At 45.2% G+C, this 12974-nt stretch overlaps 1 protein-coding gene across 1 annotated transcript in view; it reads left to right on the top strand.

Annotated features, from left to right (window-relative positions):
* Positions 1–12974, top strand: part of ADGRD2 (adhesion G protein-coupled receptor D2) — a 387169-nt gene that overhangs the window by 207370 nt on the left and 166825 nt on the right. The window lies entirely within an intron of this gene.

Below are 12974 nucleotides of genomic sequence, written 5' to 3'. Positions count from 1 at the left end.
TGATAGAGAAGAAGGGGCTAGATGCAAGATGGGGGTGGTGATGGAAGGGGGGGCGAATAGGGCAGAGGAGATGTGTGTTGTAGGGTGAGTTCGAGGGCTTGAGGGTAGCGTTAGGTTGTGTGAAGCCAGGGGTAAGGGGGGACGGGGAGGGAGGGTGGGGAGTAGAGTAGGTGGTGGTGTGCGAGGAGGAGGGGGGCTGGGGGTGCGGGGAGGCGGGGTGGAGGTGGGGCAAGTGGAGGGTGTACTAGACGTGGGAGGAGGGGGGGTGAAGAAAGGGAGGGTGGCTCGAGGCGGGGGGAGGCAGGGTGGGGGTAGAGAAGGGGGGTTGATAGTAAGAAGCGGAAGGGGGTATTGGGGGGTGGTTAGATGTAGAGAGGTTATGTGTGTTGTGGGGTGAGGTAGAGTTGTTGAGGGTAGCGTGCGGTGCAGGGGATCCAAGAGCCAAGAATGTAGTGGGTGGGAGGGTGTGGGACTGAGTGGGAGGAACAGTGGATAGGGTGATGGGGGTGGAGGATGGTTGGGTCAGTAAGTTGTCTACCTTCTCTTTAATAGTTAGAAAAATGGTATCAAATAGATTTAGGTTACGGTCTGTGGACTGGGTGAGAATAGTGCTGTTGTTGTAAATGGTGATGGTTGTTGTCGCTTGGAAAGATTGTGATGGGGTAATGGACAAAATAAGACCATGTGCGGACTTCCTCGTGGAGGAGACTGTGAGTAGGGTAAGGAAGGCCTTCCTCCACTGCGATCTGCGTTTGGTGTAGAAGATGATATCGGTGGTCATGCGTCCAATACGGGGTGAGAAATAGGGTTCTGCAAAGGGGGTTTCTGGGTGGGTTTTCAAAAGGTTGTGTTTGAAGGTTTTGGCAGATTTTTTCAAGAGTTTAGGGGGGTAGTTGATTATGTATGTGTGCGTGCCGAAGAGTTCCATGGTAGGGAGTATGACGTAGGTAAGGTGAAGTACAGGGGAGGGAAGAGTGAGATTATGTGGGGGGGAGGCAGCTGGAGAGATAGATCTGAGATTGCCTGCCGAGAGGGTAGTAATGGAGAGTGTAAGTGTAAGTGGGGTGTCTGTGGGGAGCTGTCCTGGGGCTAGTCCGTAATGGTTAGAGAGGGCCAGTAATCACAGGAGGGAGGGGAGAGGCTAAGAGGGAGGTAACGGCTGACGAGATTGTATTGAGATTGCCTATCGAGGGGATAGTCTAAGAGTAGTCAGAGACTAGTCCAAGATGGCCGACAACTTGGAGAGGAGAAGGAAGTGCCAGAGTAGTCCTATGTCTGTTTCCATGACCGGTCCTATTTCCGTTGTTATGAATAGGGAGAAGGTAGAGGGAGTGTGTCCTATGTCTGTTTTAGTGGTGGGTCCTATTTCTGTTGTGGTGATTTGGTAGACAAAGAAGGGTGCTGGGATCGATCAGAGGCTAGGGGTAGCTGTTGTTTAGGAACTATAAAAGTTATTTTATGGCTCGGCCATTTTGGGACTAGGGGGGAAAACAAGGCAATTCAGAATCATTAAACTAGGGTGGGCAATAGTAAGCTAATGATGGTGCCACTGAAAGAGGCAGTAGCGATATAAACTCTGACAATGCTGGGAATGAGGCCGGTAGTTGCTGGTGGGGGGGAATACTGAGCCGGATTATGCAAATTATGCAGAAGTTATGGTGCTGGTGGATTTTTGGGGGCGTTTGGGAAAGCGTCTCAATGTTGCTAACTGAGGCTTACTTGTTTCGTTGGAGTCCTCAGTAGTCCAGTAGTTGCACCCGCACTTAGTGCGAACAGGCTCTTCCTGGATAGTTTCCTCTGCGGCGATCTCTTTGCCAGCTTCCAATCCCAGCAGTGCGATGCGGCGGAGCGGTCTCGACGATTGGGGGTGGGGTGAGGCAATCTGAGCGCTGCCCTGCGATGTTTGAGGAGCCGGGTCTCGGGCATTAGTAGAACTGCTCTGTGCGACAATGCCCTGCGATGTTTGTGGAGCCCGGCCTGGAGCAGCTAACAGCATCGATCTGAATGCTGTGGAACGCTGCACTGCGAGGTATGCGGTGTCGAGCCCGGGTTTTAATTGGTGGCACTCTGTGTGCTACGTAGAATCAGCGGTTGCAGCTCCCTTCCTGGCTGGGGGGAGAAGTGCTGTGAACGGATCCGTGTCGCAATTACGGTGATGGCGGCGATCGGTGGGGCTACCGCATCTCCAGGTAAAATCCCCTGAGAGTCTTCACTTCAATCCGATATATTGGGCACGATATCTTTGGGCACGATATCCCGTATCGGCTGCTGGCGGCAGTCGGTGGTAGCATCAAGGCGCAGCTTGAGATGGGTGTCGTGAGGGAGGTTTGCGTGCATGGAGGGGTAGTTCTAATCCAGTGGCGATAATCTACGGATGATGGCTGATGCAGAGTGTTGGAGATAATCCAGTTACTCGTAAGTATTCGTGGTTGTAGAGTTTCGTTTCGTGGTGGTTCGGTTCAGGTGGGGACTGTCGCTAAAACGGGGATAAAGACCCGAAGGTGATCCTCCAGCGCTGAAGCTTGTCCCTTGAGCTCCTACCAGTCGGCCATGCCTGTGTCTGAATTCCCTTGGCTTCTGATTGGCCAGTGACTGTAGATATCAAAATGGGACTGACGCCTATTGCTGTAGTGATGTAACAAGATTGCCTCATGCAAGAATGGAAATTTCCCCCATTCTCTGACTTGATACTAAAAAAACAGGTCTAATTCGCGTACAGTAGGCCTTCGGTTTCCTGGGTTCTGTTGTCACTGCACTGTTGGTGCAAGTTCCCTTGGGTAGAAATACTAGATGGAAACTGCCATAATCAACACATTTTGTCGGCAGTGGTAACTCCGCCCCTAAGGCAGGGGAGCGTCGCCCCACTGAACGAAAGGAAAAATAAAATCATAATAATTATTGTTATTATCATTTTTTTTCTTAAAGCTATCAGGAGCTTTTGGGGGCGGGGTTGGCAAAGCAGGGGGAGGAGTGGTTTGCACTCCTAAAGTGCACACAACTGCTTGGCCAGCCCTCTAAGGCTAGCCAAACAGTCAGGCACACTTTGAATGTTCCCCACCAGGCTGCATTACACAACCTGGTGAGAAGCATGTAAAGCCTCCCTATCCTCGTAGGAGCGATGACCCTTGGTGCTCAGACCAATCACAACGGTGTATTGTAGAGATGTGATTGGCTCAGGGACGCCGGGTGCTTACTGCTGCTGGCCGGGAGTCTGCAGAAAGATGACGGATGATGCAGGAGAGCTGCGCGCTGGCCGGCAGGACGGCCGTTCCAGGTAAGTGTTTTTTTAAATTTTATTTGTTTTGTTCTGTCTTTCGCCTCCAGCCCTCTACCCCGCCCCACCACCCGGGTTTGGTAGCAGCCACTACTGTTTGTTGTTGTCATCCCTCTTGGCTGGAACAGGGCATTCTATCTTGAAAAGTTCAGAGACTGCAAAACTACTTCTAACATGGAACCTCAGAAAGAAAGACACACACCAAAAGACTGTGATGAGAGAGAGTAGTTAAACCTTTTTAAAAGGCAGAGATAAGAGCTGAAATGGAAATATGCTTGGCTGGTTGTGAGCACACTTTTGAAAATAGGTCATATCAACGATTGTAATTGGAATTATCAACTTCCAAATATGGACAGTACCGAATATCGTTATCACAATACTGAGGGACAAAATATTGAAATGTTGGTGCACAGAGGGAGGTGGGTACTTCCTATTCTTAACTCCACATCTACGTACCTTGAAAATATTTATAAGATATATTACAAAGGTACGTATTTGTGGAATTAGGTACAAAAACTTACCTTTTGATATTCTGGTTCTCAGTATACCTGTAATAATATACTGTATGGTTCATATTTGGGATTCTATATTCCCGTCCTACACTTCTATAACAGAGATGTATAGAACAAATCCTAAGTTTGCAAAACAACTAGACTTTTAGGACGGACAAGATCAAGAACACCAGTGGTGTATCTAGACCTTTTCCTGCCCATAGCGGACCCTACGTTTGCCGCCATGCGATCGCCGCAGGTAAGAGCGGAGAGTGGGGAGGGAGGAGTTTGGGGTGTGTGATGGGGAGACAGATGACAACGAGGGTAAAGCTTCCGCCACCCCCAAAAGTCGTACCATACAAGGCGGCTCACACCACACTCTCCCTTGCCACACCACTGAAGAACACATTTCTTTTATCCTTGAGATGAGGTTTGGTGCCAGTTTGTTGTAGATTGGGTCAGTGGTGCAAGTGTATGAAGGTGTGAAGCCTCACAGCTTGTAAAAAAAATACGTTCCAGTGCCCACATCAAGAGGCCACCGCAGCTTGCACCACCCATTGCCGCTGACAGCGCTGCCATTACAGTACCCACACAACTACTAAACATTACACCCCTACAAGTGTGACAGTATAGACTGTTCGAGGCCCCCAAAACAACATGAATGGCTTGGAAGGCAGGTATTAGTTGGTTTTGATGTTTATTGAATCCATAAAACAACTGTTGTTGCTTATCTGCAAATCACACACTCAGCGCCAACCATGTGGCAGCTGCACAAGTGCCGGTGTTGACAATTAAGTGCCGGTGCCGAGCACCGGAAACCACTGACGCAAATTAAGCACTGAATTGTGAACTCCATTCTGGCCCTCAATGAAATCACTAAGCCCCCTCCACCCAGTCTCCATGCCCAAAAACTAGATACACCCACCCTACTCCCAAAGTCTGTTCCCACTTCTGCCTTCCCATTCACGCCACCACATAGTCAGGCCCATCTACTTTACCCCCAAGCCCTGCACTCCACTCCCTTGTATGCCCCAGCAGCCCTCTGTGACATCTTCCTTACTCTGCAGGAGGGTGCAGCATGTCATATCCAATTTCCTGGTCCAATATGTCAGTCAAGTACTATTAAGCTTCTGATATTACCATGTGTCCTGTGAGCTGTAACCCCGCACTACAGAAGGATGACGCTTGAATTGATGCGATGTGTGCTGTAGCTGCGTTCTTTCTACAGGACAGCGATGCTTGGCACAATAGATGCAACGCGCAGCGCTGCACTCTGTCTATTGAACTCTGGAGGGTGGGCTTCTTATTACTGTTTCCATTATTCTGTCACTCTGTTGTGCGTTAAGATCCTGTGTAGCCTTCTCTCCCACGCTTCCCTCCTGCTATGTTTGTTCATTTTGTTGTTGTTGTTGAGGACAAGGGCGGATCTCACTTATGCATCAATGGCGGTTCAGTGCAGGACAAACGCAAGAGAGGCAAGGGATCAATCTAGCGATGCAGCTATTGTCCTTCAGGCTGCAGATGCCGGAGAATGTACCAAAGCGCCTGTTAATGGAGTAACATAATGGAAGCCTCAAGAACTAAATGGAGCTGTGAAAATCTGATCCGCCACTCATGAACAATAGAGGTGGAGATGGATCTTCTGCGCATTGGGCTTCTCTCCTTCGATGCAGTTAGTCGCTAAAAAGGACTAAGAGTGGAGCCCAAGGGTGTCGGAGAGCAAAAATGATGGAGGAAGTTGAGGCTTAGCAAGAGAGTAAAACACTCAGATTAACGCATGTCAGAAAAGACCTGTGGTCATATTGTATGGGCGGGAATTGAGTGTGAACGATTGAAAGCTTCAACTTATTTGATAAAGGGGCGTCAACTGATAAATATTGATCTATCAATATTGACACCAAGCAAGGATCCATAAGCCTGTCTGGTCTGCACTCCCCTTTGCGTTTACCGCACTCAATTTAAAGATCTGCTCTCAATATAAAATGCTGGGTTAGCCCTTATCTGTTGAATCTGGTTAGCGGTACCCCTCACTGCCACGCAGAACCACAAGGGTGGCCAAATACGTATATACAATGATGGAGGTACCCCCATTATGTCAAGAATTGCGTTAATTTGTGTTCACTTCAACCCACTCAACAAAGGACTCTGCACTGGACTTTACTCAAGACTTCTTCCTGTTTATCATTTTTACGTATACTGTTTTTTTTGTGAATAACTACATGCTCTATGTGTGACGCCGATGCATTAGTGTGATAAGGACACAATCAAATAAATAAATGCAGGATTCCCAGTACATCAACTTACTTTGTCACTCCCTCGCCTCCTTTACTTGAAAACAAATTGAAAGAACGCAGACTCTTAATGAATGAAAAATATCCACAGTTGAGTCATACAGTAACCTGAACCAGATAAAATGCAGCACATTAAGAACTAAAAACAGGGCTATCTATTTAGAGAACATTCTTATCAGCATTGAGCTGTAAACTGAAAGATGTGCTACTTGCTTTAAAGATGCACAGTCATCTCGGGATCCCCTTAAACATTTGCATTTTTATTTTTTATCCCTACATCCTGAGTTATTCTGCCTTATCTAAAAAATGTGTCAGCACAAATTGAAGTCAGTTGTTTCTGCACACAGAAGCACTTCCAGGTCTGTTTTGACTGTGTGCGGGTGGTTTGTGGATGCCCAAAGGAAGGTCCATTCTGTTGATGAATAAATGATGAGAAGTCCAAAATGTGTCCTGATCTCCAACTTGCGTCACCCACTCCTTAAGGGAGAGGCAGGCCGATAAATGCTTCGAATCTGTATTGTGAAGAGTCAGCGTCGCTTCAGTCGCCCAGACATGTATTGTCTCTCAAATTCGACTCACAGATTTTTTTGGGGGCAACACAGAGATACGATTCAGCTGAAGGACACTGTGACATCGGCTCCTATCACCCAATTGCTTTGCAATTGAACCGAGAAAAGATTAGCTAATCTGTGAATATTTGTAACAAAACGTATCAGTTTTTTCCCATTTTTAGCATTTGACTTTGCAGAGAGCACAATAACACATACACAGTGCTTCGTAGAATGCACGGTACACGGGAACAAAGACAATTCTATCAGCGTTGGCGTGTTTAAATTGTGCTTTGGCTATTGTACGAGTGCAGATTTCTGCTGTGTGGGCACAAAAACCGATTTTACATTTTGCAAACTGAAATTGCACCAGTTTGATGTGAATTTATGTGTGGGCTGATATTTCTCATCCTCACAAAGATATGGAGCGGGGGCCTCAGGGAGGTAGGGGCATATTATTAAAAGCCAAAAAAGTGGAGCTATGTTTTTGCCCTATTAACAAGAGGGTGATAACATGCATTAGTGCATGTTAGCACCCTTTTACCCAACTCCTCCATTTGCATCTCTAATGAGATACAAAAAGGGTGTCACTGGGTAGAACAACCTTGTAAATATAGCTGATGTGCACATTGCGATATTTACAAGGAGGCCCAGGCATTTTTGCAGACATTAGTTTTTGGCGAAAGCCGCGGTTTTCGCCAAAAACTAACGTCTGCAAAAATGCTGACTTACCTATATTTTATATTGGAAGTGGATTATGCTGATACGACCACAGGGTCGTATCAGCAAGGTTATCGCCGTTTTCCATGGAACATCGCTGGAAAACCAGCAATGTTCCATGGAAAACAAGCTATCGCTGGAATAATTATCTCCATTGCGCTATGCGTTGTTATTACAGTGCTAGCATAATTATCAGTGATAGCCGGCGATAACAATTCTCACGCTTAGAACGGCCAGCGATAATTATCGCTGGCCATTGATAATATGCCCCGTAATGGCTTGAAAATTTGGTTTAGATGGTTGTATGGGCTCCATTCTAGGGATGGATGGAAGGCCTTATTTATAATCCCCTTGCGCTGCTGATGCATCGCTCTTTATGATGTTCCGGCAGTGTAGAGTGCAAACCCTCCTCTACATTTTGTGGCTTTTCATGGCCCTGTAGATATGGTGTAAGGCAACACAGCACAAGTCGGGGGCGGGGTGGGGGGTTCCATGGGCATTGCAGTGGGTTTCCCCATGCAGCAGCCATGGGTTTTGACACAGTCACAGATTTACAGGGGTCTGTAAGCCTGGGAATGTGCTGCCCTTGTAAGGTGGCCCTAAGTACCTGACCAGGGAGAGCAGAGGTGGGAACACCTCAGAAATGGGTGATGATGCATGGGAAAGAGTTTTATTTTCTTTGTGGAGAGAAAGAAAGAAAACATAGTTAAACTTGTAGTACACTTTTGCCAAGCTCATATACATATAAAACTACTTAATCTACAAATACCTATGACTGCTAATTCTTCAGGAAAGCTGGGACTGTTACATCTTCCTGGGAGGACTTTTGTAATTTTAGTTGAATTCCAAAAACGATCATACATTTACTGCAAGTTTGTGAGTAAGCTTACACATACCAAGTTATGATGTTTTTATTGAATATCCCAAAATTACGCCATTATGGCACATTGCATAATCACGTGTGGTAAAAATATACCATGAATGCACAAGAACAACATGAACAAAAGTGCGTGAGCAGTTGTTTTTTGTGTGCTTTAAATTTTTTGCATCATTTTTTTAGCGCAAAAAGCATCTTCACATCTACTCTCACTCCAAAATACAGAGCTATTTGCCAGTTTAGCATTTTGTGTAACTATGCTTTATTTTTAAAAAAATACTGAAATTTTACCTAATTACTCAAAAGCAAATTATGTGAATTTCAAACACCACTAATGTTGAAGCAGTACTGCCATGTGTTAAAGTTTCTTAAAATAATTTATGGTGAAAATATTCAAAGAAAATAATGAATGAAAGGCTACCTGTGCATATAGATGCAACCATATGCATGTCCAGACTGCAGCAGCCACCTTTGACTGTATTTGCTAGAAAGTCTTTCATAAAGCATCAAAGATGCACACCCTTGTGGGCTGAACAGAACTGCATGTGTGCACATGCACAGAAAGCCATTTTTACTGTTTTTTTCTTAGACTTTATTGCACAAACCATTCACCTATGCATGTTCAGTGCTTAGTTTGAGGTGGTGGTTGATGATGGAAGGTGCTAGCCCTCATTTTTTGAGAATCAGCACTTATTTATCCACTCCCGACATTTAAAATAGCAAGAGAGAGATAACAAATGCAGAAGAAATAAGGAATGGAAAGGTGGGACAATCGCTCCAAAGGGAGAAAGTAAGAACCAGCTAGAGAGGTAGCAAGCATTTGCAATGCATTAGGTCTCGCATTAGTGAAGGGTTGCGCTATTGGCGTTGCAAATAGTAATGCAATGCCAATTCCTCAAACTTTCAGTAGTGCGTTTTTGACACACAATTTGGTCGTCCACTCCTGCATAAGTAGAGTTGCTATGTATACTTTATATATGTACCAAGTAAAGAGTGTCTGGCTAATTTTAAAGTTAGATAGCAGTAAAATACACGTTCTAGCACCTTCATTCAGTCAAAAAAAAAATTACATTCTCTTAAGCACTACTAAGTGCGGTAGCGAAATTACTGAACCTATCTGGTGGCTTGCAGCACCATACAAAAAAAACAACAACTTTACTGCGCTTTTTTATTGACAGTCACAAAAATTCAATCGAGGCCAAGGTTAGTAATATGGGGGGGACACTTTTTCATTTTAAACATATATCTAAAAAGCGGAAAACACAAAGAAAGCACCTGATTACTATAGAAAGAACTCAGAATGTCCAATGCAAGCACTACCATAGAATTTGCACCAACTCGTGGTAAAGTAGTGAGTCCTTCTAGAATCTTCCACAAACACAAAGTAGGAGTAGTAGGCGCTGCATAAATTCTAACTAACTGCAAATTCCATGTTGAAGTCCTAATCCCTTCGGACTCTGGTGTAAAACCAAGAAAACTAAGTGACTCAATGATGACAGTGTTTTCATGACTTGGGTTCTCATTTAGCAGCCTGATGCATTCTGGGAGTTGTAGATAGTTAATTTCTGCTGAAACAAATGGGCGTCTTAAAACAATGCTTTGTACGAGTGGGGAATGTAAAGTTGTCCAGTGACCTTCATTACAATATGCCCTCATTCTGCCGCCCAGCCTTAGATTGTATCACATACATAAGTTGCATAAAAAAAAGAAATAGATAAACACTTGTTTCCTATTTCTTTACATGCTGAAAGTGTCTGCTCGCCATTTCCTTTCATTTTCATTACTTTTGTTACAATTGCGTCAATTGCACGGGTGCCGCCATTGCATCAAAAGTAAAGAAATACAAAACCATTTTTTTCCAATTTCTTTACTTTTGATGCAATTGCGGCACTGGCATGGGTGCCTCGATTGTAACAAAAGTAATGAAAGCTAATGGAAATGGCGGGCGGCCGCTTCAAGCATATAAAGAAATAGGAAACAAGGGACTTTTGAAACGTGTGTGGCAGGGGAGGGAAAACAAACAAACGAGGACATTTTGAAAGGTGCGTGGCAAGGGAGACATAAAGAGCTGCTGTGTCCGGGGCAGGGGTCCAACTGAGTGAACTAGAAAATAAATGTAAAAAAACTGTGTAAAAGCATGTTGTGAACCCGTGCAGGCACAAGGGCAGTGGAGGGGAGGCAAGGAAACAGCAACAAAGACGTTGTCAACACCACGTAATCAGAGGGCACAAACAGAGCATGTGCAGGAACAAACAAGCAGCAGCTGAAATCGTTTGAGACAAACGCCGTGAGCCATACTATTACTTTCCAAACTAATCTGTTTAAAATTGCTTCTAAAGCATTATATCACACCAAAAAGCTAACATCTGATATTTACTTTTTTTCCTGGCAATAGCCGTACTAAGAGTGAGCGTCTCGCACGGTGAGCCCTAGCATCTCTCTCCTTCAATCTCTCCTACAGCTGCGGCACAGCAAAAGGGCTGCGCATGCAGAGCAGGAGACAGCCAGGGAAAGGAAATGTGCACGCGTACACATGACCCATACGCGTGCGCATCTCCTTTCCGTAAGCGCGCACCTCTCCTGTCTCCCTTCGCAAGAAGAACTGTCGACAATAGATCTCGCCAAGGTGTGCAGCGCATGCGCTGCTTCGCTAGGCGAGACCTGAAAATAGCACGAGTGTCAGGTAGTGGATGAAGGAGGCATGAGGTGGATTTAAAACTACACAGCCTTAGTATTCGGCGTGCTGACATTTAATTACACTGTCTTCTGAGCAGAGATTCAGGCATCTGCACTCATTCTTTTAACAAGCATTTGCAATGCAATAGGTCTCGCATTAGTAAAAGTTTGAGTTTTTGGCATAGCAAATATTAATGCAACACAACTAGCTCGATTCTTTGGTGATCTAGACCTATAGAGTGTAGTGCGGTACAGTGAAGTGGTGTAGTATAGAGTAGAGGAAATTATTATAGAGTGTAATGGAGTGGAGTAGTTTAGCGTGGAGTGGTGATGAATTGAGTAAAGTAGAGGAAAGTTTATATAGCGGATTTGAGTGAAGTAGTGTAGTGTAGAGTGGTGTAGAGTTTAGTAAAGTGGCGTGTATTGTAGTAAAGTGGCAGAGAGTGGTATAAACCGTTGTTGAGTAGACTGTTATAGAGTAGAGTCTTGAAGCGTTGAGTGGCATAGAGTAGAGTGTGTAAGAGTAGCATTAAGTGGAGTGCAATTGAGTGTGATACAGTGGAGTGGTAGAGTGATATAGGGTTCGTAGAGTGGAGTGTGATAGAGTGTTTTAGAGTGGAGTGAAGGTAAATGTGGTGGTGTTGCACTGAACCAATTAAAGTAAAGTGCTATTATGTGTTGCTTTCTCCCCCAACCACAACTGTCCTCACTGACTTGGAAAATGGTGTTGTGATTAGATAATGGGTATGGTAAGGGACACTTGAAAGTACATATACAAGCAGACAGGGAGGGAGAGAACAAGTGAGTAGCAGTTGGGTAAGAGTTGTGTTAGTAGTCGCTCGCACTAGCCTGCTTTGGGTCAGGTGACTGTGAGAGCTACTGTGGTGCTTCCAAACAAAACCTAGCAGCGCGCCAAGCATCACTGAGTCAGAAGAGCCTGTTGTGTAGCTCTGTGTGACAGGCTGCGACTGGTATGATGGTGGCACTTCAGAGGTAATGGGGAGCATGCAGGACTGGGGCGCACAACAAAGTAATACAGGTTGTGGCTTATGATGTGACATGTATAAGAGTTCCTTGTTGCTTACATGGGTTTAAGTTCTGATATTTATGTTTTTCTCATCTTCACTGCTTGAGTTTGCTCTCAAGAAAGTGTCACTTATAGTCCTTGAAATGGCACTGATAATTACACTGAAATTAAGAAAATGTCACACATACCAATACAATACCTTGGCAGCTATGTAGCTTACCATAACACATAAGGGATGGCACAGAGCTAGGGAGCGAGCGAGCAGTAAGTGTGATGATGCCGTGCGCAGGAAATGTGTAGATATATATTTCAAAGGTATCCCAGGATGGCTGCATATTTCTTTTGTGTTTTTAGTGGCTAACGCCGCTATACGTGTGTGAGGAAGAAGGAGGGGCGTGTTAGTGTCCTGTGTGCCGTATGCGTGCCCATGTCCTGTCCTCTGAGTTTTGCTAACGGAGTTATATGCGTGCACAACTGCTGTTGTTTGTACGTGTGCACATATTTTGGGCGGGTGGTGAGAAGCAGAGCAGCATTGGAGTAGCAGTTTAAATGGTAAGTCCCTAGTAAAGAATAATGAGTAAGTGTGTGGCATGTGGGGTGCAGAGTTTTGGGGCTTGCGTTAATGTGCTGTGGAGTTTTTATTTTGGCGGTTGGATAAGCGGTGTTGCTTCGTAGGAGCCTGATGGTATGAGGAAAGGAAGGAGCGTGCAATGTAATTAAAGCAGAACGTGCCTAAAAAAGAGGAAGGAAGAGAGCGAGTAAGAGGAGCGGCAGGGAGGCAGTGAGCGAGTGAGCAGGACGTATTACAAGACACGTGCACATCTCCTGTCCACTGAGTTATGCTAACGCCGCTGTACGCATGGATGCAAGTAGTAGTTTGCTGATAGTAGACGTTATTGTGTGGAAATGGGACGGTGTATAATTTTAAAAAACTACGTAGTGGCCTGATGATATGAGGAAAGAAAAAAGCACGCAGTATAGTTAAAGCAGAACGTGCCTTTAAAAGAAGGAGGAAGGGAGCGAGCAAGAGGAGCGGCAGGGAGCGAGCTAGCGAGCAGTACGTATTACAA

Source organism: Lissotriton helveticus, chromosome 5_1 (genome assembly GCF_964261635.1).
Source record: "Lissotriton helveticus chromosome 5_1, aLisHel1.1, whole genome shotgun sequence".
Lineage (NCBI taxonomy): Eukaryota > Metazoa > Chordata > Amphibia > Caudata > Salamandridae > Lissotriton > Lissotriton helveticus.
Note: the sequence above shows the minus strand (reverse complement) of the source record. Positions and strands in the feature narration are given on the sequence as shown.